Below are 26,849 nucleotides of genomic sequence, written 5' to 3' on the forward strand. Positions count from 1 at the left end.
TCAACTGGTTGTACTTGATGTTGGCCTCACCACAATCGGACTGGTAACAAGATGCTCTCCATGGTCCGTCCAAGTAAAGTGACCAAACACATACTGCCCTTGCAAGATTTGTTTGCCGTGCACCTGTAGGTTTACCTTGAACGTTTTCTTTTCCCCTTTGGAGGAAAACACCAGCTTGGGAGGTATAACCTCCACGTGGATGCCCTTTGGAGGGGTCACAATCACCTCGTACACATTGTTTCCTCCAACGTATGTCACAGTGCGCTCCACCGTGCGGCTCCCGGCCAAGCTTGACACCGTGACAGAAGGATAGTTGAGATCCGCGACGGAGCGGCGATAACCTTTGGGGCAGGTGAACGGGTGATCGCCGCCAAGCATTGTTTTAAGTGAGGACTCGTTGTAATGTAGACTGCAAAGGAAGAGGAGATAGTCCTTGGGTGAGGCGTCGTACAAGAGCCCAGGATCAGCAGCAGCGTTGGGACTGAGATGGCCGGCACCATAGTTGAATGGTGTGGCATCAACAAGTGCTGATCCATCGGTGATCGGCTTTCTGGTGTTGTCGTGATCAGTCGCTGACATATATGTAGGAGCAGAGAATCATTAGTTGAATACTACAATGATCAACGTGATTATGATACAAGGACGGCTAGCTGAATCTCACCGGAGGTCATTATCGCAGATTTGATTGCAGCAGCGCTCCAGTCCGGATGAAGAGCTCGGAGAAGAGCCACAACGCCGGAGACGTGCGGGCAGGCCATGGAGGTGCCGGATACCATTGCGTACTTTATGGGAGGGTGATCTGGTGTGTACTGATCCGCTGGAGGAGAAGCTTGGGTCCAAGCTGCCAGAATGTTAACGCCTGGAGCTGTAATATCAGGCTGCAGCAGAAAAGAAAGATCACAAATTTTCATGAGAATTTGACCTACACATATAAAATTATATATCGTATTTAGCTAGTTGCTGTATTTAGCCGCTCGAATGAAGAGGCAAAAAGTTACCTTGAGGATATCAGGATTGAGCGTGTTGGGACCTTGGGAAGAGAATACTGCCATCTGAGGGGCTGGTTTAGCATCCAGAAGCGTTTCCGGATGGCCTATGTATGCCACAGCGGAGGATCTGAGAAGGTTCCGATATGCATGGATGTTAGTGTGGGTCAATGGCGTATTTTTCCACTACAGCAGCAACTGGTGCAAAGTATTACCCTGTCTTGTTGATGTAGTTTAGAATCGAAGCTACGTCCTGCACATTGAAAATATGGGTTGCCGGGAGAACATGGGGATCCGATTCTGCATCATCTCCGTCGGAGGGCTGGTTGAGCAGGATCATGCCCACCCCTTCTGCCTCCTTCACCACCGTGCCCTTTTCGACGCGTGGATTCACTCCTCGCAGGCACGCCACGATCTTCCCCTTCACCTTCTTCGGGTCCAACGACCCAGGGAAACACCGCTCGCTGAGTTCCAAATTACAACGTCGATATTAACCACAACTAGTAACAAATATTACCCTTCTTGGTTTAGCTGAAGCTTCAACTTTCTCACACGCCTACCTGGCCGTAGAGTTTGCACTTTTGGATTTGACATGGCTGCTTAAAACGAGTGGATACATCTTTCTGTCCAGACTTGAATGAGAAAGGCTGAACCCCTGCGAAACCACAACACGAGAGCATGAACCATAATTGTAATTACATCCCGCTTTGCCCATGCAAGGGAAGTGACTCATTCAGCGTAGACCGTAGGGCCAAGAGTGCAGCGCACTAAAAATAACGCTGCATTTATATGATCGGCTCATTGTAAGCCCAGGCCCGAGCCTCGAGGGGAGAAAGAAATGCACCACAATCTCCACCTTAGGAAAACGACATTTGGCCAAGGCCCAAAATATTTGCAAACATCTCACCAAAAAGGTTTAGGGGCCTAGGGCTGCAAAACATAAACCCTTGCGCATGCGAAGGCAGCTTGAGACGGCGTGAGGGATAACCCCTACAACCACAGGGCGTAATTCCGGCCGTTATGTAGAAATACCAAACTTTGAACTTATCGTGCCTTACATGCACAGTGGGCACGCAGACATCCGAAGGGAGGGAGGGAGGGAGGGAGGTGGAGAACATATAAAATTAGAAATATTATTGATAATTACTTTGAAAAAAACACCCTACATCATAACAACTAAACTAGAGAGTAGTTTGTATACTTATACTATTGAGTTACTTAGCTTAGTTGAAAGTATGGTAATTATTTAACTATAGCTGTTGCCTGTATGTCGATTTTCAGAAATACATATTTGTATGGCTTTATTTCACTTGATTTCTTTTTTTTTTTTAATGAGGTTTCCAAATTCAACTATTCATGCATATTTGCACGGGCTATTGCTGCCTCCTTACCGTATACTTGGATCCATGCTGAGGCCAAAAACTGTCTGTCAATTGTGCTGGCCGCAACGGTGAGCACCCAAGGAGCCACATTGGACACTGAGGAAGGGCTAGGCCCATCGTTTTCGGCGGAGCAAACGACCACCTTGCCTGCAACCACCACTGCATGGAAGCTACCCAAAGACACTGCATCTTGGAAATAATCCACCAAAGGAGGGCTTCCGCCCATTGACAGAGAAAGTATATCCACCTCATCGTTGATGGCAGCATCGAAACCAGCGAGTATGTCAGCGTCGTAGCACGAGTTTTCCCCCGGCCAGCACACCTTGTACATGGCCAGGCGTGCTTTGGGTGCCCCTCCTTTTGCAGTCCCGTTTGCGATGCCAAATACGTCAGCAACGTTGGGTACAAAGCTGCCGCCTGCAGTGGAGGAAGTGTGACTTCCATGGCCTTGCCCATCTCTTGGAGACACGAAATCTCCCGTGGAAGTAGAATTGAGAGGCCCTCTGGCAGCTTCATAGCCTTTGATGAAATAGCGTGCTCCAATCAATTTTCTACAAGAGCACCAATGCAAATACTGAGCACCAATGCAAATACTGAAATCAAATCTACCTTAGATAGCTTAAAGCACATTGCACACCTGTTGCAATTGGCCGACGTGAAATTTGTGCCGCTGACACAGCGTCCCTTCCATCTTGACGGTATCGGACCAAGGCCGTCGTCACTGAAGCTCTCGGACTCAGGCCAAACGCCTACCAAATCGAGGAGACCATTAGTGACTTTGCTTATGAGTGCATATAAGATCGAGGATACCATGAAAGCTATTTGTGTGTGTATATATATATATATACTTGAAGTATCACGTTGTTTATGATCAGTGCAAACCTGTATCCAGCACTCCGATGATCACGTCTTCACCGTAGTTTGCTTCCTTCCAAAGGGAACTAGATGTAGTCATTCCGGATTGCTCGTTTAAACCCAAAAATTCCCACGATCGAGTGGTGTGCAAGCTGTGCCCTCGATTTGGAAACACAGAGATGACCCCCGGCAATGCTGCAATATAGCAAACACAAAAATACAGATGTTGATTAACCAGCGCCTGATTCTTTCCCTGAGAGTGGGAGTTCTACACATCAAAACGTATACCAGAGATGGCAGACACATGATGAGGCTCCAAGGTGGCAGCGAAGCCGTTGAAGGAATGCGTGTAACTATACAGAAGCGACTCCCGTGCTGCTGGTTCGCTGCTCCATTTCACAAGGATGTCGCCATTCCACATTATTTAGAGGAGAGACAAGCAATGCCCTATTATTATATCTAGCGACCTCAAACGAAAATGAAACACACAAACTAATATGTAGGAAGCCTAGAGAAGAAAGAAGGTGTTGAAAACACTAGCGCGCACCTGCCCAGAACTCCTGCAAGCAGTCGTTGGTGGGATGCGTGGATATTTTCCACAGGCTCAACGTTATTGTCATCAAAAGCGATACCTGGATCACCAGGGTGACCACCCATATAAACAACGTACGACGACTGCAAAATGTGACAGCATAGAGAACCTACAGTATTAGAACTCAAATACGGTCCAGCTCATGATTAACTGTCGCATGAGCTACTAGCCGTACCTTGCTTATCGCTGCCCATGTCGGGTTGGCCAAAATCACAGCAAGAAAGAAGACTCCTAACATCTGCAATAATATTACTGCCCATGAGCAGAAGACAGGGCATTTAAAAATGTGTAAGACAGGTCAACACAAAGTCTTTCTTCTTTCCTCGTAGTTTATAACTGAAAATGAACATATAGAGAGTTTCTAGATACAACCAAAAAAAAAAAACAATCATTTTCGAAAGGGTATTTTTAATTATATTGTTCGCTCAATAGGAATATTATAAACAACGCAAAAATCCAGACATTATAAGATTCCGATGTTAGTCTCTAAGCGAAACGCAAAAAACCGGCTAATAATACTGCGAAATCTACGGAGAACCTTCAAATCCAAATCTACACAGTGATGTTGCTGTAGAATCTATACAAGATAAAAGACGACTACCTCTCACTCCACGTGGGCAAAGGAGGAGGCATTTATTCAAATCTATCTATCTACTACCCTTTTTACTTGGAGAAAAGAGAGGGATAAATTTTGAACAGGAGAAAGGAGAAGAGAAGACACTCTTTGGGGGTTTCTTTCCCATACACCTAGATGCACTGGGCTCACAATTAATTGTCATCATCAAGCCATTTGCTCATTGAATGAGTTTCTTATATATATATATATATATAATACATTAGAAAACAAATTGTCCACCTTTCCACATACATATATATATCTTCTAATATTATATTATGTACATGTGTAAGAGAGAGAATATAAAAAACCAATACATGTGTAAGAGAGAATATAAAAAACCAATACATACATAGATAAATACACACATATACACACACATATATTATGTATGTATGTATTGATAGGTATATAAGCATGTATATATATATATATATATATATATATATATATATATATATATATATATATATATATATATATATATCATACATTAGAAAGTAATCCCCCTCCTTCACATACACACATATATTTTCTAATATTATATTATGTGCATGTGTAAGTGAGAGAATATACATACCTATAGATATATAAATAAATATATACATACACACATATGAATATATACACACATATATATTATGTATATATGTATCTATAGGTATGTAAGCATGTATATATAAATAGATCTATACACACACTTACACGCACAGGTACTAGGTACTACGAGAGAGAGAGATGGGGACATGCCTGGAGGAGGGAGAGAGAGATAGCTATAGAGAGAGAGATAGCTATAGAGAGAAGCAGTTGTTTTTTGAACCTTGGTCGCCGCAGCAAAACTAAACGAGTTCAGAGACGTAGGAGGCGTGGGTGACTAAACGAGTTCAAGAGACGTAGGAGGCGTGGGTGACTTGATAGTGATGATGTTGCGCCACGGACGCCTCCTCCTTCTCCTAACCACGGCAGCATCTTCGCGTTCAAGCATGGTCAAGTAGCTTTAAGCGAACCTCGTAGACATTTATAACCTACAGTCTTCTTGATTATAACGATGCTACTCTAGACTGGAAGTACAAAAAGGAACGTGAACTAGCTTTAAGCGAATCTGGTAGACATTTATAGTCTACAGTTTTCTTGATCGTACCTAAGACAATAACAAGAGCAGCAGCGAAACGAGATCTACGCAGGACGGCCGTTTTTCTTAATCTAGAGGCGTGGGTGGCGTTGCCGCCAATTTCAGAGTGACGATGTTGCGCCACCAACGCCTCCCTTTCGTCGTCGTCGTCCTCCTCCTACTCCTAACCACGGTAGCACCTTTGCGTTGAAGCTTGGTAACCTGGTAAGCGAATCTTGAGAGACATTCGTCAACATTAAAGTTGGACTAACCTGCATGACTCCAAGGCTCTTACAGGCTCCCGCGAAAGTCTTCCTATAGCCTGTTATGCAAGCAGCCCCTGCACAAATACAGTGCTGAACGGCTCATCGATCCTTCATCATTGAGGAAATAGCACGACTAGAAGGCTAGAGAAAACGAAGGGAAGAAATAATGGAGAATCATGTTCAACTATTAAGCTTATAAACGACTTAGTTGGTTATGACTTCTAACCTAGCTGGATGTTTAATGCTAATCAAACTAACCAAACATCATTAACATTTTAATGAATTACATGAACCGACTAGATAGCTGGTGGACAAAACGAAAGTAACATTTATTCCTTAGAGCTTTTGCGGACCAAATAAATAGAGGACTGTATCTATTGTAAATAAACGAAAGATTCGAATCCAATAAACATAATTTTAATATATCATCAAAAGAGCCGTCGATCTGAGGCCTCCATATATTCACACACAACGCACACAGATGGAAACATTCTTACAGAGCTGTAAACAAATTTTACTGCAAGTAAAAGACTCACCACAGTTCATATAAAACGTTGAAGTCTTGAAAATTCATTGCGAGTAAATTTGAAATAAAGTCTGCTTGAGCCCGACAACTATTCTTTCATTTTAATACATTATTAGTAGAAACTTCAATAATAAAAACCATAAGGTTTTTTTCCGCGTGTATTCGCAGCTCTAGGTTTTCCTTCGTTCCATAATAGAGTATGCAATCACTGGGCCTCACAATAGATGAAACAATAGATGAAGGGCTGATCCTTTTGAAAAGCGAAGCGAGTAGATTTAGATTAAAATAGAGGGAGTACAAAACATGCTTTTTGATTGAAGAAGCATAACTTCTATCTGGGAGCTAAAGCAAATAAGAAATATAAGCTATTCTATGGTTTCTTTGAGTGCAAACAGACCTTGATCACTACAAGAGGATGATGGTATAGCCGTGCGACATAGTGAGAAAAAGTAGTGAGAGTTGTGGCGGCTACATGTAATAGGATTTTTTTTTTCCTAGCCGCGCACGGCTATATATGCGTGTGGCTGTATATGTGTATACAGTTGCGTACTATTACAAAATTAATTCTCCCATGCAATGTGCGTCCTTTCTTTGCCGATCTTTTCTCCCAAATGCACAAGCCATATGCTTAAAGCTTAATACATAAGCCATAAAAAGCTTTATGCATAAAGCCATGATATGCATACAGCTTATTAACATATATATTTTCTTATGCTTGTAGATTGTCCTTGCACCATAAGCTCACCTTTGCAATGCACTGCCTACTTATCTTCTTCTCAAGGTAAGAGTACTTCTCTTTCATAGTTCATTTCTTTACTTGTTTATGGTGCACCCCTGGGTTCTTAGGAGTATTTTATTTCATTATACATAAAGCATAAGGCCATATGCATTAAGCTTATGCATTGAGCTAATGCATGAAGCCATATGTATTAAGCTAATGCATGAAGCCATATGTGTTAAGCCTATGCATAAAGCTTAATGTATATGGCTTTTGTATAAATATATATGTTATAAATCCATATGCATTAAGCTTATGCATAAATATTAATGCATATGGCTTTTGCAAAAGTACATATGTAATAAAGCCATATGTATTAAGCTTATACTTAAAGCTTAATGCATATGGCTTTTGCATAAATCTTATGCATAAAGCTTAATGCATTGAGAGCTCTCTTTATACTCAATGCTTATGTATAAGGCTTTATGCATAAAGGCAAAATGCATAAGGCATTTGCATGAAGCTTAATACGTAAGACTTATGCTTAAAGCTTAATGCATATGGATTATGCATTAAGCTTATGCATAAAGTTGAATGCATAAGCCATATGCTTAAACATTTATACATAAGCCATATGCATAAAGATTAATGTATAACCCATATGCATAAAGCTTATTAACATATATATTTTCTTATGCTTGTAGATTGTTCTTGCAACATAAGCTCACCTTCGCAACACATTGCCTACTTATCTTCTTCTCAAGGTAAGAGTACTTGTCTTTCATATTTCATTTCTTTACTTGTTTATGGTGCATCCCTGGGTGCTTGGGAACATTTTATTTCATTATACATAAAGCATAAGGCCATATGCAATAAGCTTATGCATAAAGCCATATGCATTAAGCTAATTCATGAAGCCATATGCATAAAGCTTAATGCATATGGATTTTGCATAAATATATACATATGTAATAAAGCCATATGTATAAAGCTTAATGCATGTGGCTTTTGCATAAAACTTAATGCATTGAGAGCTCTCTTTATGCTCAATGCTTCTGTATAAGTCTTTATGCATAAAGGTAAAATTCATAAGTCAGATGCATTAAGCTTAATACATAAGCCATATGCTTAAAGCTTAATGTATAGGCATGTGCATAAACCATATGCATAAAGATTAATATATAAGCCATAGGCATAAAGCTTAATACATAAGCCATATTCATAAAGCTTTATGCATAAAGCCGTATGCATAAATATTATTAACATATACATTTTCTTATGCTTGTAGATTGTCCTTGCAACATAAGCTCAATTTTGCAACGCATTGTCTACTTATCTTCATTTCAAGGTAAGAGTACTTGTCTTTCATAGTTCATTTCTTTACTTGTTTATGGTGCACTCCCGAGTGCTTGGGAGTATTTTATTTCATTATACATAAAACATAAGGCCATATGCATTAAGCTATATTTTATTTCATTATAAATAAAACATAAGGACATATGCATTAAGATAATGCATGAAGCCATATATATTAAGCTTATGCATAAAGCTTAATGCATATGGATTTTTCATAAATGTATAGTAATAAAGATATATGCATTAAGCTTATGTATAAACCTTAATGCATATAGCGTTTGTATAAATAAATATGCATATAGCTTTTGTATAAATTATATGTAATAAATCATATGCATATATCTTTTGTATAAATAGACACGTAACAAAGATATATGCATATGGATTTTGCATAAAGCTTAATGAATATGGCTTAATCTTATGCATGCATTGAGAGCTTTATATTCTCTTTATGCATTATGCATAGACTATATGCATAGACTATATAATGTAATGCTCAGTCGATGTAATGCATTTGTACAGGTTTATTTTCAATGGCTAGACCCGAAACATTAATGAAGACAATCAATAACATGTTATTATTACTTATGTACCAAAACAATGAAGATGCATACAACATTGCTCTTCATAGAAAGAATAAAGTCCAGCTTGCAGAAATGGATGGGACATGGTTCTCTACCAAAACCATTTTTGATAAAATTAAGCCCTATTGGATGTGATTGCATTGACTTTTCCGTTATGAGTTGCAGATGACGTTGAATCTTCCACATCTTTTTGGAGTCTATACTTTGATGGAGCATGTAGGGGCAAGGACAAACTTGGTAGTTGCAGCATTGTCATATATCCACTTGAAGGGAATGCTATTCTTTTGAGAGATCTTTTGGGAGATTATTTGAGCAACAACATTGCTGAATATCAAGCACTTTTGATTGGTTTGAGAGCACTACTTCTTTTGGGAGCATCTCATGTTCATATCTATGGAGATTCACAACTCATGGTCCACCAGTTTCATGGCCAAGCCCGCACCCTCCACCCTTTGATGCACTACTATAGTCTTTTAGCCCGTGTCCTCTTCACCCATTTCACCTCTTCTTCCTTGACCTTTTTGCCTCGTCATGGAAATTGTGTTGCAGATTCCTTAGCTTTGATGGCCCTTTCTGGTTCCTTTACCCAAAATTTCGATCATGCCTTGGTGGATACCCATTCCTTGGGAAATAGTGCAAGACCTTAAGTGTTTGGGAGTTGAGGAGTTGGGTAGTCTTCTAAGGGTTTTCAAGCCATCCCATCCTTCCACTTTTGCTTCTCTCACTCTATCCATGAGCCGTCGATTGATTCACTTGTCAGATGTTACCTTTCTCACTATAGATCCTAGCCATTTGCTCATGATCCTATAGCCCAAAGGATAAGGCACTAGTCTAACCAAAGATTCTGGGTTCACACTAGCCAGCTAGCTTTCCCCGCAGGATGCCACTATTACACCATGACTGTGAAGGAGAACAAGGCGAACTCGCACGCTCCCTCACACGCAAAAAAAAAAAGAGAAAGAAAATAATCCATCCCGACTACATCGCAGTGAAACCAGCAAGATCACAGGAAAATAACCTTTATATTACATGTTTTTTTTTAAGCTTTACTTTATTTAAAAAAAGGTATCATTAAAAAGAAGCTTTTCTTTATTTTAAAAAAAAAGTATCATTAAAAAGAGGCTATCGTCACTTTCACTTGGCCAAGGGAAATAACCTCCATATTATATATTTTTTCTAAGTTTTCTTTTATAAAAAAAACGTCGTTGAAAAGGAGTCGTTCCCACTTTCATTTGACCAAGGGGAAAAAGGGGTAAAGAAAAATAAAAGCACAATAACTTTGTCTTCTTTTCCTTGCATGTGAAGAGGGAAGTGGAAGAGGAGAAGATATTTGTAATAAAGAAGCAGGTGCAATTCCCGGCAGCAAACAATAACATAGTTTCGCACTCACCCACTCACATAGTCACACGTTAGCAAGCCTCGTAAGTTGTTTGTATTCAAAAATTGAAAGCATTGTAAAATTCAATCCTTGAGGGCCGTGAGGGCATTGTTTCTCGTGGAGGGCATCATTGGCAAGTGCGCAAAAGCTTCATCAACATCAAGCAAGAAGTGGCTAGATAAGATCTCTCTCTTTTTCTCATATAAAAGCTACATAAATTTGCTTTATGAATCAAACACGTGCACATCAAATTCAATATACAAGGCACATTGCACATTATATCTTGCCTCGTTCATTGGTGTCGTAGTGTCATCTCACTCTCTTGTCATTTAGCACAAAGCTTGTTTAACATTTGTGTGTGCATACATCATCAGCACTCCATTATTGCAACACCGCATTTGTCAGAAAGATCCATAGCACACATTCCTATTAACTAGTGTCTTCTCCATTGGAGTGTTGGGAGAGTGTAGCTCCATTCTTTGTTGAATATCTGGGGGGGTTGTCGGGTTTTCTCCTTTTTGCCTTGCTCGTCCAGATATTTTCCAGACACCTAACCTCTTTATACCTTGCCACCCACGTCGTTATAACTTCACTATTGAGAATATAAAATGTATTCACCTTATTCAACATTGATGTCTACATTTTCCTTTCTCTTTCTTTGCCTTGTGGTACATGGGACACTATGCACTTTTCTTCCTCATTACTCCAGAGTCCACAATGGTGGCCTTGTGGGATCCATGCAAGAAAGATACTCTAAAATGTGGACACATTCTTCTTGCACTAACCAACTCTCTGCCGCCATGTGGACACATGCTTCTTTCACTAACCAACTCTCTGCCATGTGGACACATGTGAACAAATGCTTCTTTCACTAACCAACTCTCTGCCATGTGGACACATGTGGACACATGCTTCTTTCACTAACCAACTCTCTGCCATGTGGACACATGCTTTTTGCACTAACCAACTCTCTTCCATGCTTCCTTATTGCCTAGCTCTTTGCCTTACAAAATCCTTCAAGGTCTTCATGAAGTGCTCAAGGAAGAATACAACCAGATGACGATACCTTGGAGGGTCCACCACTCTCTCTCAAGGAGGTGAAGAAGCTATGTCCGAACAATTTTGTTCTTGTGACACATTGGTTTGGGTTTCTAGCCATGCGAAGCCTAATTCACCATTGAAGCTATCAGTTCTTCAACACACAAGCTAAGAATAAGCTATCATGCAACAATTTTTATAGAGATAGAGAAGACCTTACCCATTAACCAATAAGTTCCTATCTACTTCGTACAGCAGGTCTTTATGCAAGAGATCGTTGGATACATGTGGATTCAACTTCTTGCCCTGGCAATGCTAGCCAAGGTAAAGGCTATGAGAGACTACGTGAAGAGACAACACTATAGTAGAATGGACTAGGCCAATTACCCTTACACCTACAAATTAGGGGACCAACACTTAAACAGTCCTTTCCAAGGGGTCTCGAACGCGCTCCGTTTGGTTTTTTGTTTTTCCACAGGTACATGGACAGATGCTACCTTAGCGAGTACCTTAGCGGATCATCTAGGCCGAACCGCTGGCATCCGCCACCCCACAGGGTAAGCCACCGTCTCTCAAGCCTACCTGAATGATTCTACCACACGGAGAGCCAATCCATCTTCAGTTTTTCCTCGTTGTCACACTAGCAAGTTGGGGTGTGGGATGATCCTAGGTCATATTGTAAAAAGTGCTACTCAAACCATAGTTCATTTGGAAGTGGCATTGATGAGCCAAGGTCATACTATAGAAAGTGCTACTCAAACCATAGTTCATTTGGAGGCCCAAATTCTTGAGCTAGAGAGATAGCTGGAGAGATACATGGCACTTTTTTTACGTCTTTCCTCCCTAGATATAAATATTCCCAAGTTTAATATAAACAAGATAATACATGATGTCTCTTGCCAATCAAGAACTAGTTGAGGATATCACCCAAATGTAATTTCTTTTAGCAAACATCTTTATGGACATGTAATTGATTTTATGGCCGTTGTAAAGATGTACCATTTTTTTGAATTGGAAGTACTTTCACATGATGTAATGAATTTATCTCTTTAATATAATATGTTCTTTTTTGTTATGATGTGTTATCTTTATAATTTTTGATGAATTGGAAGTACTTTCACATGATGCAATGAATTTATCTCTTTAATATAATATGTTCTTTTTTATTATGATGTGTTATCTCTACAATAATACAATGTCACAAAGTAAATGTTCTGATATACCACATGTAATACGTATATGAAAAAATAAAGAAACATAAAAAGTTTTAATATTCATTAGAGAGTAAAAATTTATACATCATTATCTTCTACTAGCATGGACACCAAATCATAAACTTCTTTTATCTCTAATGAATTTGATGTGACTTTCCACTCTCTTCATCTTTGTTGCCTCTATCTTTAGCCCCACTACATCATGTGTCAATTTAGGCAGCATCTTTGTAGTGGATGCTTGAGTTCCAATTATGTGAGGTCTATATATCATTCGCACGTTGCAATAAATATCAACTAAGTCCATAACACATGATGCTTTCAATGTGTTACGTCACTTTGTGTGAATGAAACATGCAGGCCAATTTCTTTCACAACTACTAGAGGAAGTAACCACCATATATAAAAATTGTGCTCCAACATACTGCAACTCAAATGTCTCACTGCCATATTCTTACTGCCACATTGGAGTTGTTTCTTCTTTAATTACATCTAAATGCTAAGGATCATCAAAAGCACCCATTTTATTCGTTGATTAAAAGTTTCTTTTCCTTCATCTCCTAAGCAAAATAATATCTTGAAATTTGCATTGACATCATTATTTGGGATTGAGCATGAATTTGAAAAGTTGGATCTAGCATGAAGATTGCCTCATTCAAAGGAGTGTGTTTATATCCATCGAGTATTAGTTTGAGCAACAATCTATAGCCGTTCTATACCAGAGAGCTTATCATGTTCTTTAACTTGTTGGCGAATTTCCTTTGACATTAACCAATACACTTTAACTATAACAAACTTCTATGTATCATGTTCTTTAACTTGTTGGTGAATTGCCTCTCTAACTTTAACCAATACCCTTTTCCTATAATAAACTTCTTTGTATCAAGATGCAATAACATAACAAATGACTTTACAATACTAACTATCTTCTCTACATTTTGTCAAAATGTATATGTGAGTAAATCAAATTTACACGCTTTGCAACAGCATGCTTTGGATTTTTAGCCACCCATGCATCCAATTTCCTATTGTCTACTGTCTCTTGTAATGTAGCTCGACCCAGTGTCAATCTCTCCAGAACATACTATGCAGTGGCAAACCTTATCATACAAAAATTTTGCACGCATTTATCCAACCACATACGACACAAGGCATGTGTGAACTGATGCTGTCTAATGAACTTTACCAAGATATTTACATCTACTAATGTAGGTTGTGCAAAAGGAATCTTTTCAATATCTTTTAATAATAGATTAAAAGTGTATGCAATACAAGGTACCCTTGTTATCTTTGGTTTTGCATTGAATTACAAGACCGACACCTTTGTAATTTGAAGCATTATCTATCACTATTGTTGTCACATTTTTCGGGCCACCAACTGTTGCAATTACTCTCTCATACACTTTCTCAATGTATGATAATGTCTTTTTCCTTAAAGATGTATCTATTGCTTTAAGAAAAATAGTGTCTCTATGCAAATGCAGATTACATTTATCAGGGGCTTTTGTTGATAGCTCGTCTATCTGTCTAGTGCAATAGTACAACCAAAGGTCGAAACAAAATCAAACACCTTGCATTTCAGGGCAACCTCAATAGTTTGCTTCACTTTCTCTAAGTATGTGTGCACATTTTATTATAAAATCTGGTAGTGTAAATCCTAACTTTGTTGTGCATATTACGTATAACATTAAATGCCACAAGCTACAAAAGCATGCATCCACTTTAAATGTAACTCAAGCATATTTTATCTTTCATCATAAGTAATTACTTAATTGTGATAAATTTCAAATACAGATGCCCATTGCCATTTTATATGTACTAAATACTAAGCAACTCCACAATTATGAAGTAAATATATGCTCTCTAACTCACTTAAATTATGAGAAAATCTAAGTATATTTCTAAGCTACAAGAAAACAATACATATGTAGACACAAAAGACATGCAAGCTATGAAAACAAAAAATCAATAATTGATATTCAACTTTTTTTGTAGTAACAAAAGACAATGCTTTAAGCTCATGCAAAATTACATTTATTGTAATCTTAAACAACTTGACAAGTATGAAGCAAGCTTCCAATACATGTCAAGTCACATCTCACTACTAAATAAATGATCATAAGCACCTTGACTAGTGTGAAATAACCTTCCAACACATGCTAAGAGATTTTTAATTTATTCTAAGCAACTTGCAAGTGTGAAGCAAGCTTCCAATACATGCCACGTTACTAATACTCTATCCTAATAAGCAACTTGCAAAAAAGTGTGAAGCAAAAGCTTCCAACACATGATGCCAAATTACTTTTACTCTATCATAAGCAACTAAGAAGTGTGAAGAAAAATCTTCAAATACATGCCAAGTTACTTCTACTCTATCCTAAATAACTTGCAAAGTGTGAAGCAAAAGCTTCCAACACATGTCAAGTTACTTCTATTCTATCCTAGGTAGCTTATAAGTGTGAAGCGAGCTTCTAACACATATAACAAGTTACTTGTATTGTATCCTAAACGACTTAATAGAGCTAACTTTCAACACATACCAATTCAACATAAACATTATTTTTTTACCAACACAAAAAAAAAAATGTACTAGATTTAAACATTAAAGATTTTTATCATTATTATGCTATTTTTTCCAAAAAACTATAAGACTACTCAATATATATATATATATATATATATATATATATATATATATTCTTAATATTGCATATATTTTAATCTATTAAAATTAAAAATCTAATTTTAATTTTTTATATAATTCATTTTTGTTCTCAATGTCTGAAGTTTACAAACCGAGAACAAAGTATAAAACAATGATAAAATAAGCTCTTTTATAGTGAAAGCTTTTTGATTGAAAGGTTTTGATAGAAAAAACTTTTGATTGAAATGTAACATCTAAAATGTATACTCTATTATGTGTGATGTATCACTGTATAATACGTCCATATAACTATTCCAAACATATTAAACAAACATCATTCACATATAAACGAATGATGGCTTGGTTTTCCCTCAGTAGGACACCTGTTGTTGTTTAAGTTCTTGGGAGGATTGATAAAATATCTCACGATTTTGTGCTTAAGCTGCTTGAACTAACATAGTTGAGTTATGGAGCTATGCTTGATATCTATCTTAGTAGAGAGTCGTCTTGTAAATGATAGCTCCAAGTCTTCTATGCTTTCTATTTATAAATCTTCTAGCATTTAAAACCAAAGCAAAGTGCCACTTTCTAAGGTTAAGCCAAAAGCATTCATCTTTGTTCGAGAACAGATCACTCTTTTGGCTATACATACGTGCTTGAAAGCAACCAAATAGAAGTAGGAATCTCCCATTCCATTGAACTTTGAAATCATCTTGACTATTAGAGAGGGTCTTATCTTGGGATGGCCATACTCCACTTCCTCTCTCTCGCTCCCCTTATGGGTCTAACTAGTGCGGAAATAGAATTTATGGTTCTTCTCATTTCCTGAGCTATATGAATTCTGGGCCCTGTTTTAGTCTGTGTTCTACTATTGGCTCGGAAGTCATTATGGCCATGTTTCTAGGTTCAACTCTTAGAAGCACTTGAGTATAGGAGGTTGGTATCCCACAAGATGTTTCTCTTAGTCACTTAGGGGTCTCCATATATCACTGCTCCTAGAGCTATGATTACTGATTTGGTTCTTTCTAAAGACTCTTGCCTAATGGTTCTCATCCTAGTATGGAAGCTAAATGTCCCTCTAGTATAGGGTCTAATAATGTGGAGGAAAGCATAACTTTGGTTTCAAGTCTTTGGCTTGTGGAATAGAATGAAATTTCTCCTCTCAGCACCATAAAGCTTCTTGGTCTTGAGGAGAGAGGTCCTCACTTCACTTGGTCTCAAAGTTCTATGCTCTAGGTCTACATTGGGCAAGACTCCCCCTTGCCCAAACCTTTTTGTCCTTCTCACTTCATCGATCATTCTCTGAATGTATGTGTTACATCCCCATACATCCTTTGATCACTAGTAAGATGATAACACTTGTGCTGACTAGGGGGTGCATCCAAAAACTTGTAATTTCCATCGACGTCCCTCTGTATAATGGTAATGTTAAAGAGGTTGCCATGGGAATCCTCATACTAGCGCATATTCCCTTGATTGACTTGAACTCTCTTCAGAAAGAATGTCTTTTACATTTGGAGGTTGAATCTCAACGAGCTCCGTGCGAGCTCTTAAATTTTTGCGGAGTCTATGAGGTCCTTGCGCTCCAATTGGCACACAAAACAATTGGACACAGAAGGAGCTTTTTGTGGAGATATACATATTTCCCTCTGGATCTACATAAAATTCGTGTCCATTCTACGAGTCGATAATAACTTTTGGGTTATCTATGATCTTTGTTCATGCCATGACAATGCCCAAAGTAGCCATCGTTCCAAGAGAACCTTGTTATGGTCAATGTAGATCAGAATGTTTGTAGTTTCGTGATAACCATAGCGCTTTAGCCCCGTGCATTCTCACTAGTAGCTTGTCTCTCTCCAGTTTGGTGAGCTGCATGAGCACTTTCAACCCCTTCTTATGCTCACTAGGCTCCATTCCCACTTACGAAAGCTCTACAACATTTATACCCCACAATACTAATCTAGGACTCTTGGTCTGCTAGCTCGTGGGCCAGCCAAAGGCTAGCCCATGCCCATGGGGCATGGTAGGCAATATGGCCAACCCATAGGAGGACTTTGTGTCGAGTTGGCAGTCCTCAGCAAAATAGCTAGCCCGACAACATAAGACGCAAGCATACTTCAATCAGCTAGCCTAAAAAGCTTCCAGGCTTCAGTTGTGTGTTCCTAAATGGGCAAAGTTATTTCTTGCACAGCATTAAATGCTAACCAAAAAATGATATTTTGTGTAAACAAAACTAGCCGACAACAATAGTGAACCGATTAGAAGCATATATTCATATAAAAGCAAGCATTGGTATGCAACATAAATCATCAATCATAAATCAAGCATCAATCAAGCATAAAATCAAAATTAGCCTTCATCCTCTCCAGGCAACCCACCCTAAAGCCCCTCTTTATATGTGTAGTCCTACAACTATCCTAGAGTCTTCTATAGTGCCCTTGGATTGGTGGATTCTCTCACACGGTCTTCCTTGTCCTTGGGTTGGGCAATCATAGTTCTTGTTCTCAAGCATTCTAGAGAAATTGTTCAAAGAAATAATATAAGCAAATACTTTTGCTTGGAGGGGGCCTCTAGTGGGTATTTGGGACTCAATACTAGGTCGTCTACTTTACTTTCTCTTCTCTCTACTCAATGAATGGATACTAAAGATCTCACCAAAGTAAAGGTTTAAAGAAGGCTTTGTTGCATGTTACCATGGTCAACCTCACTGCACAAAGACCTCAAGGACAAGGATAATAAGATGCAAGAAGAGGTCGCGGGCCAAGCCAGGCTCCAAGCAAAGTTGAAAGAGGCACAAGATTAATGTTGAGGAGAGCTGCAAAGCTCAAAATGAGCTCACAGCAACTGAAGCAGCACAAGAAGAGGCAGCTAAGGCCCATGAAGAGAAAGAGGTCGACAAAGCAAAAGCCATTCAAGCTGAAGGCAAAGCAGCTGTAAACAAGTTTGCTGAGTAAAACAACAAGATGCTGAAGATGACAGAGGAAACCACCGCCACTTTGAACTCCTCCAAAGACCTGCATGACGAAGACGTAGAGAAGTAAGTGCAGAAAGAGACAACTTAGTACAAAGCCTTGCTCAAACAGGAAGACCAGCTCTTGGAAATGGCACACAAACAAATCAGAGAGCTCAAGGAGGCCATAATGGCTCCCAAAGATGACCTTCATTGACCTCTACTACACCAAAGTGCCGGACCTAACCATAGTTGTTGCATGCCATTTCTTTAAGCGTACAGTGTTAGTACTGTTGATGTAGTGCCAAAGGAAGCTTTTCCTTCAACCTCAATAAGGGCTCTAACTTCAGTCTCAGTACCTCAAGTGTTACAAGCAGATTAAATACTTCCATGTGCATTCAAAGACATGCTAGACACCGGAAGAGCTTTGCAGTCATAAGGTTGGCTTTCCCACAAACCATTTTTGAGGCATCTTCAACTTCTTTGGATTGCTGACTCGAGGATACGGTCACCTTCAAGAAGGGAGGTATGTCAACCACTTCGATTAACATGGCCTCGCCTCCTCCTAGTTTTTGTAAGACACTACACCATCTTATTATAACAAAGCCTATCCTTTGTAAGACGGTGCTAAATCATATGAAGCGGCCTTACTTCATGATTAATTAACAAATTGAAGAGGTCATTCAACTTCGTGTACACATTTGTTGTAGGCTAGACTAGTGTGCCATGGACTATTTTTTATCATGACGGGGCAAATGTGAAAGCTAACCTCTTTTATATATGCAATTTTACCATTAAGGAGATCTCCCTCACTTTTTTGCATATATTATGTTGGTTCACACTTCAGCTTATTGGATTCCCATACGATTGTGCTTAGCTTGGGCTTCCTCATTGCTTGAGGCTCACTTTATCTATCCTAGGTTATGCTAAGTAAGATTAGATGTTCTTAATCATCACTTTATTTAGCTTCTTGTAGTTTAGGTGAAAATGCTTTGTTCAATCCTTATTATGAAGAAGCATAAGAGTCTCCCAAGGTGACTTACTTGATTGGATGTGCCCCATCCCCCATCTTAATGCACTCAAACAATTATAGACCAACCTTAACTTCTTCCCTTTGGCTCATCCGATAAGATACAATGCTCACAAATTGACTTCTTGGTAGGACCCCTAGCTTGTCAAAGCAACATCATGGCTATTCCCAAACCCATAACAATGAGCTTTACCATAATCACTACTCACTACTTTTAGTATGTGGTGCTTGTCTTGTCCACTCCCCAATTTTCCATGTTTGCAATGAATAAATGGCCAGCAAAGTTTTCAAAGTTGTAAGAATGGGCTTTAGGTCTTGCCGGTCAACTTAATGGTTTTCGATGAAATACCTCACTGATGTAACCAAGTGTTTGGGAAATTGGTCGCTTTCACTAAAAGGTGGTAATTTTTTTTGTTCAAGTAAAATAGATCTAGTTGTTTTATTTTGTGTGTGTACACACATACTATTAATATTATATACTGTATTGTTTTAATTTTTCTCTTACACCCTAAAATATAATGTTATTACTATAAGGTACCTTAGCTAAGCCCCTTCAGCCCCCTCACCTCTACCGTGCCACCCGAGAGAGACAGAGACGATCAATTCCACACAAAGGGCTTGGTAAGAAGTCGGGACTTCTCATGTATCTCATCACTAAACACTACATATATGCACAAGCATGGCTACACATCTTACAAGCTAAACATTTAACACGATTGAATGGAGAGAGAGAGAGAGAGAGAGAGAGAGAGAGAGAGAGAGAGAGAGATCCATTAACATCTACAAAAGACCCGAAGGACCTATGCAACTATGAATAGTACAATGATACCATTTGTATAGTGCCATAGAAAAACTATTTTAAAAAAAGAGGTAAAAATTGAAAACTAAAACACGACTCGATATGCCTCCTAATGGAAACTACGGTGAGGGCATGGCACGTAGGATGGAGAAGGCATGCCCACTTAGGACTCCTATAGGATACAAATATGGCACGTGTATGGCTAGTATGAGTTGATGTCGATGCAATAGTGTCGGCATGGGTGGCTGATGTGGATGCTCGTGCCATGAAGAAATCAATGATGGATCTCTGGGCAATGTCTTGTATGGCTGGCCTTGTCTCTCAGCATATCCTCTCAATAGTCCATCCTTATGTCATCTGGGATCTATCGGGTACATCCACAAACATCTATAGTACTCATACTGCATCAGCCATGCCACTAACCCAAACCCCTCCTTGAAGGGATAGTGAAATCTCCCCAGTATGTCATAATGCATTGGGCATATGAATATATAGTGGACCTCATCCTCTACCTCCCCTATGGTGCATACTTCGCATATCTGCTTCTCTTGTGGGATGTTCTAGACTCTCCCAATCTCTACTCGAAGGTTGCAACAGAATACTCCAAGCTAACCAGCTATGATATGCATAGCATGTGACATATGGATCTGCATGTACCTTGGGATATTAACGAAGATTCAATCCCCGGTGAGTCTCAAAAAATGCTCTTTGTAGCCCTCCTGCTGATCTATCAATGGCAACAATAGTCATACTGAACACGTGACTGTAAATGCGACTCCAAGGTATACATATCTTGGCACAATCTCCACTCGTGCCTCTCTCAATAGGAAAGATAACCCTGACATGATCGAATTGTTGGTGTTAAATACCATCACTTTTGTTTTGCCCAAATTGACTGTAACGTCTATCTCCCTGCAGAATCTATCCAGAGAATCAAGGTTTTTTTACAATCCCTCCTCTAAATTTTGCCTAAATTGATTGTAACGTCTGTCTCCCTCTGCAGAATCTGTCGAGAGCATCAAGGCATTTTTGCAATCCCTCCTCTAAATCTGAGATGAGGACAATGTCATCAACGTAAAGCAATATAGGCACCACCATTCAGACCAAAGGTGATTCTCTACCTCTAAAGTTATCCACAAAGGATGCAATATCATCAATACATAACCCAAATAGTAGCAGGAAGAGTGAAGCCTTGCCTAGCCCCAATAATGCTACATATCTCTCCGGAGAGACTGCCAGGTGCATGCACTCTTGGTGACATTCGTAGTGTAGGATGATGTGGGCCTAGAAATAAGTGATATCTACGGTATAGGTTGATCCGACACATCATATAGCTGCCTCCAAAATGACAGGTTCTATGATGGGGGTGGGGTTTTTCTTCTTATCCAAAATGTGCCAAGCCTTTGAATTATCGTCACTTGAGAAAAGCTAATACACTTCATGTTCCTGTCTAGTAAGGAATGCCCTTTTCTTGCACTCAGTCAATCGCACTAGAGATACGCTACATCTTACGTACCCTTTCACATAAGAGGCACAATCTGGAGAGAATTATTAACGCTTGCCAAGGCCTATGATACCAAAACCAGAGTATATACCAAATATTCGAGGTGTGCAATATGCCCCCATACAATGTAGTGGAGATGAAACAAATGGAAAGCAATGCATAAATATGTAGAGACATCTAGAAGTACTATCCAAAGCCCATAGGGGCTCTGCTATCTCTGAAAGAGGTCTAAAATCTACCACTCATCAACTAATGGAGAGAAGGAGTAGAGCAACTGCTACGTACATTATAAACAGGACACCCACTGCAACTGTTCATGGTATGATGCCTAAAACAGAAGTTTACAAGCATAAGACCAAATGTGTCTCACTTGAAAGTATTTGGATGTATTGCATATGTGCATGTTCTTGATGAAGTAAGAATAAATTTGGATCCAAAAACATGAAAATGCATCTTTATTGATTATACTATGGAGTAGAAAGGTTATAGATGTTATAACCCTACCAATCGTCAGATGCCAGTAAGCAGAGATGTTGTCTTTGACAAGATGAGTAGCTGATATGCACTAGCGGATGAAAGCAACATAAGATCCAGATGTAAGAAGTATTGATGCATCACATGTAAAGCAGCAATCACAAGTACTTAGTGGACTTGGAGAGTTCTCTAGCAGTGGCTCCAATGTTAATCCATGGTCAGGTTAGTTGAGCACAGATGTAAGTACACATGTATCACGCAAAGGGAAGAAAAAAGATAGATCAACCTTTTGTGCCTCTTGCATGGTGGATGTAAAGAATACCTTCTTGCATAGTGATTTACAAGAAAAAGTAGACATGATGCAGCCACCAGGTTATGAGTGATGCACACCTAGATTTTGTGTACAAGTTACGCAAAGTCTTGTATGGCTTGAAGCAAGCACCTAGAGCATGGCCAAACAAGATCGGGAAGTATCTTGTTACCATTAGATTTCAATATCCAATGCAATTTTTTCTTTTTATGTGAAAAAGACAGAGGGATCATGCTATTAGTCATCTACATGGATGACTTGATTATCACTAATGATAGTGATGCTGATATATATGATGTCATGAGGCTTTTGAAGCAAAAGTTTAAGATAAAGGCTTTGGGTGAGCTACGGTATTTCTTGGGCATGAGGTGGTGAGATCACCTCATGGCATTTTGTTATTACAAAGACAGTATGGCATGACACGATGTAAGCCTATTTCGGTGCCATTGGAGCAGAACACAAAGCTTTTCGCAGATATACAGGTGAGCTTTTGAAGGACCCCACTACATATAGGCGCATAGTGGGTAGCTTGATCTACATAACCATTACTAGCCCAGACTTGAACTATGTTGTTGAACTTGTGAGTCAGTTTATGCAAGCCACTAGGAAGCCACTTGGATACAGGTAGAGAGATTCTCAGGTACATAAAGTCCACAGTTAATTATGGAATTTTCTATGAGGTTGACACAAAGATACAGCTACATGGGTATACATGCTAATTGGACTAGTACTGTTACAGACAAGAGATCTACCAGTGGTTTCATTTGAGAGTGTTGTTGTGAGTTGGAATAGTAACAAGCAGCCAACAGTTGCCTTGTCGAGTACAAAGTCAGAGTACAGGGATGTTATAACAACTTATGAGGTAGCTTGGTTTCAAAAGCTACTTGGTGATATAGATAAGCCCGTGGATAGGACAATTATCATTTATTATAACATGTGTAGCATACAATTGACCATTAATCAATATACCATGTTAGAAGGAGGCACATTGAGATACATTATCACTTTGTGAGAGAGAAAGTTCTAACAAGTAATGTAGATCTGATATATGTTACACATAGGATCGAGTGGCTACCATTTTCATGAAGACATTGGGCACAAAGAAGCTCCACAGGTTTAGGAGCTTACTTGGAGTGCAGTGTGGAGTTGAGCTCGAGGAGTATTGAGATATTGAGCTTAACTAGTACTACGACAAACATTGATGACTCACCTAGGTGATAGCTTCCGCACTTACCCCACTGACATGGTTGATGGGATTATGGTTGATATGTCGCCAATGGATGACAAGCTGTGAGACAGTCACTTTGGAGTGGCATAGTTATAGCGCCAGCTCATATAGTCGAGTTCACACTATAGACCGACCATTGTATGTTGTTGTAGGAGAGTACTTTCCCTTTATGAAAGTACTCTTATCTTTTAGTTATATGGTTGTATAGAAGAGAAAAATATTTAAAAAAATTCAACCATATAGATCTCTCTCATGTCTTGCACTCTTGTGTGTGTGTGTGTGTGTTTGCTTGCAAAGAACTCAAGCTCTCTCTCTCTCTCCCCCCCGCATTCTCTTTATAATGATCATCGGCTCCATCACATAGCATAGAGAGCATGGTAAAACAAGCGACATAACCACTTTCACACATGAGACTAGTCACAAAGCCCAATTGGCACTTTTGATTTGTCATGACTTATCACTTGATTATACAAAGCTAAGGTATCAATCTATGGCTCAAATTATATTTTTCCTTCAAGTATATTTTCTTAGGTCTTCTGTGCCTTTGGGTAGTGCTCTATACTTCATGTTATAATCTGTACACTACCAAACCAGGCCACATTTTTCATCTGGATAACTTGACACTACTCATTGCTCCAATACAAGACAACAAAACATGGCATGAAGATAAAATCTTCAAAATGACAATTTCAACAGCTTGATCTTACTTTAACATGTTCTGGGCCAGAAGTTTTGGGTCAACAAAACACATACAAATAGGCTTTTTTTGGACTAGCAAGTCAACACACAAGGGCAGGAGCGCAGCCAGTTGAAAAACTGACAACTCGAACTCAAGAAAAAACAACCCCATAGCACACATAGCCGGCTGACAAAAGTCTTCCTTCATTTCACACCTCTTCAATGCCCGCCTTCTATAGCTGACAAAAGTTCAGATTACCAATTTTTACCGGCTTCAAACACAATGAACCAAGTACAAACCTCAAAGCCTTTGTTTTGGCCATATGTAGATCTTGTAAATGATAAAAGTCAAGTGTCTTAGGGAATCATACAGAATGAGCTCAGGCCTTATTGCGATAAGTTCAGGCTCGTGCCTCATGGGCAGTGTCCATAACATCTATTGAAAACATGTAAGAAGGTGTATTTGTATGGTCACCGCCACCTCTAAGAGAAACTGGCGGAAAGTTCACCTGTCTACCAAGAAGTTCATGATCTATGAACACAACAACAACAGTTATGTCATCATGAAAAAACCTCCTAACTTTCTTCTCAATCTTTTTCAGATCTGAGTATCGTAGTTCACGCTTCCTAGCAGCTTCGTGAAGAGCTGCTCTGATCAATCTCCTTGCAATTCCCTGTAAAGCAAAAGAAGATCATTCAAGTTGCAGAGACATTAACTATTTTACTCCATAAATCTCTCTCTCTCTCTCTCTCTCTCTCTCTCCTACATCCACCATATACATACACTTGACAGTGAGAGTATCCCACGGTTGGCCCTTGATTGGTCGATGGAGTTGGATTGAGAGGGGCAGAGTAGATCTTGGTATTCTCAAGTTTCTCCTTCCGAAATAGCCTCGACTCCCCATTCCTAGACTTCTCCCAACAAGAAAGCCTTTCAAATGGGATGTCTCCCCCCTCTTCTAATATAACCTCGACTCCCCGTTCCTGGATCTCTCCCAACAAGAAATCAATCGCCTTATCTGGCTGGAGTTGATAGGTCTTCTCAAGTGATGATAAATGCTAAGCTACAAAAATTCATACTAATCACATGCCCAATGATGACACAAGTAGAGAGAAGTAGACAAGAGAGACTCTTTGCCTAACCTACTCCTGCATATTACCAAAAGTTGCAATCTGCTATTTGAGGCTGCCTTCTGTTGATCAAGGACTATTGTCCAATTGCTGAATGCTGAATTATGACCCTTCACCTCACGTTATATAGGGATTTTGATGGCAGGTCGTATGCTGGTAGGCCAGCCCCTTTCAGATCCCAAAATATCATCCAAAATGTCATTAAATGTGTTTCATTTTGTGCCCAATATATGTCCTAACCATTGGTGCATATCTTGGGCACCTAATGGGCTGCCAAAACTACTCCGACCTGCTCATATCCGGCCTTTGAACTTATGATTTTGGTGGCTATAAGTAACATGCATATCCATGTGGCATTGGATTAAGGTGTGCATGTAGCATTGAGAAAACCATGCACCTTTGCTCCATTCCTGACTAGGTCCATCCATAGGCTCATGTTCCTTTTCTTTGGCTCCTTTTCCACTTCTTGCTCCATTAGAATTACCGCCACTTGATCTCGCTCCCTTGCCAATGGTTGCTTTTCTGGAACTGATGACTCCTCTGCTATCACCCGAACTTTTCCACCACTTGCCAATGTCCCTATGTCCTTGACCTTCAACTGCGGCAACTACAGCATTCTTGTCAACTTCCACTACTTGGCCAATACTGCATCCTTGCTTGTACTTGGCCTCATGAAAGTTGGCATCATAAGGCATCTTGCTAGGTGTTCTTTGTTGAAATATACAAGTGAATAGGGTGTGTGTGGGAACAAACTCTTGGATAGAGGCTGTAAAAGAGAAGATGTAATTGTGAAAGAACTTGTGAAAAGGTTAGAAGAATCTACTGGGAGAGAATAATGGGTAACGTGAGGGAATTTAGGAGTGTGGAGATATTCTGGGAGATATTCAGGGAAAAGAGAAGAGGTGGAGAGAATCAGGCAAAAGGTGGAGATATTCTGGGAGTGAATCATGGAGAAATCAATGGGATTTGATGCTTGATGTAAACTCTATAAATTGAGGCATAGCCCTAATGAGAATTTGCTGGTTTTTGAGTATCCATGCCTACATTAATCTATTTGCTAATTATCACTAATTACATCTTAATCATTTGCTAATCACTTTGTTAATGATGTTGATTCTAGTGTATGATCCACCATAGCTCATCATTATGCTCAAATTTCAACATGGTATCAGAGCCATGCCTAGAATCAATTAGGTTTATGAGCCCATTAGTTAATTAATTAAGATTAGTAGATAATTAGCAAAAAATCAAATTTTTAGTGAGTTTTCACTTCTCCCCTTCACCCCCCAGTGGAGGACTCCATTCTCCTTGCACACTCAACCATTGCCCAAACCCTTCTAGCCTAAGGTAGCTAACCCATAGGAGCTCCAGCCCATCAAATTAGAAGCGCAAACTGCCCACGCAAGCTCCCGATTTTTGTTGATTAAAAAGCTACGTTTTTTTGCAGTAAATCAATGATTTCTACTTCATCAAATCAAATGG

General features: G+C 39.3%; 1 pseudogene; it reads right to left on the minus strand.

Annotated features, from left to right (window-relative positions):
• Positions 1-26,062, minus strand: LOC147628746 (subtilisin-like protease SBT5.3; annotated as a pseudogene).
• Between the last annotated feature and the right edge of the window lie 787 nt (positions 26,063-26,849).

Source organism: Cibotium barometz, chromosome 19, assembly GCF_041138505.1.
Source record: "Cibotium barometz isolate CiBa-2024 chromosome 19, ASM4113850v1, whole genome shotgun sequence".
Taxonomy (NCBI): Eukaryota; Viridiplantae; Streptophyta; class Polypodiopsida; order Cyatheales; family Cibotiaceae; genus Cibotium; species Cibotium barometz.